Raw genomic sequence first — 1,408 nt, forward strand, 5'->3', positions numbered from 1 at the left:
ACACAAGGGCAGTCCAATTCAAAAATCTCTTGCCTAAGGTATCTCAGGCCTGGTGGATCTGGGCTTTAGGCCTCATTTAAAATAATTCTATTTGGTGAGCCCAATCATCAGTTGGTTAGAGTTGGCAGAGAGCTCAAAAAGCAACACCAGTGCAATTTAGAAAATTGGTTCAAAAAAAAAAAAAAAAGGGAAAATAGTGCCTTCCTGTATGGGGGAAACCGTGCTGAGTATTGGCTAGATTACTGTTATTACACACAGCAGTGTGGGAGTCACCTGGCAGAAATAGAGCCATTATCCCTTTGTAAGGTCAAGTTAATGCTCCACCATTGAAAAAGATACAAAGGCCAAAGTGCAATTATTCTCTGCCTCATGAAAGGCTTTCTGCATAGATGGGAACCTGCCACATCATGGCTTTAACTGCCTCACCTACTCCAGTCTGTTCTCCATGCTGCTGGCACAAAAGCTGCCTGAGCCGATTTCCAATCAGTTCAAGTTTCAGTGTTAGACTCAGAGGCCCCATGCTGCGTGGATTTTTATTTAAATAGGCAACAGAGACAAAAAAACACTTTAAAAAAAAATATTGACTCTTAACCAGGATCAATGTAGGTCTTAACAAGAAGTTTCAGTGCTTTCACCAATGCAATGAAGGAATTCGTTAGTCCTATGTGCTGTGACCATGGCATAAGGGCTGATGGCAAACCAGCTCCAACACAGAACTGCTTTCAATAAGAAAATGAAACCACTTTTTTATTTATCTGTCTGAAAAATGCAAGAATTAAGTGGTCCAACCAACAATTCTGCAGCTCAGAAAGTGGTGAGAAAAGTGGGGCTGTGATGGGCCGCCCGAAGGAGTGACTTTTCACTACCGGACTGTGGAGTGAAGAAAACCCTTTCTCCTCAGGGCCGTAAGTAGATTGCTACTGAGCACGCTTTTGGTTACCTCAGTTATCACACACACAAACAGAAAGACGAGCCCCACAGGATGAAAGAATTACATCAAGAAGAGTAAACAATGCACTTCAGAGGAATACATTTATGCTTACTGAAACAAACAGACCACAACCGGCTCCTCTGAAACAGCAGGATGCATCCTTCAGTTAGAGCGCGCTTAGGAGACTAACCTGTGATGGACAGCTGCCTTGGGAGAAAGCCTGAGCCCATCACCTGCATGTTCTGCAAATGGCAGTCTGCACTCTCCTCTCTGGAACACGCATCATCTTGGTTATAACACTTCTAAAACTCGGAGTTTGACCTTTTATTAAAACCCTTTCGAGACTCTCTTTCCTCATGTATAGCTGCGACCGGCGGTTTAAGAAGCAGCAAGATCTGCTGCTGCTTTCTCGGGCCGCAGCCCCACAGGTCTCGAAGCCGCCCTGTACACCCGCCGGTGCCCCACCGACAGCTTCCC

The 1,408-nt window shown here is 45.0% G+C and overlaps 1 protein-coding gene across 1 annotated transcript in view; it reads right to left on the bottom strand.

The window, feature by feature from the left end:
* Positions 1 to 1,408, bottom strand: part of CFAP61 (cilia and flagella associated protein 61) — a gene marked incomplete at its 3' end in the record, with an annotated part of 91,584 nt that overhangs the window by 79,799 nt on the left and 10,377 nt on the right. The window lies entirely within an intron of this gene.

The sequence above is a fragment of the Cariama cristata genome, unplaced genomic scaffold (genome assembly GCF_000690535.1).
Source record: "Cariama cristata isolate BGI_N322 unplaced genomic scaffold, ASM69053v1 scaffold9355, whole genome shotgun sequence".
Taxonomy (NCBI): Eukaryota; Metazoa; Chordata; class Aves; order Cariamiformes; family Cariamidae; genus Cariama; species Cariama cristata.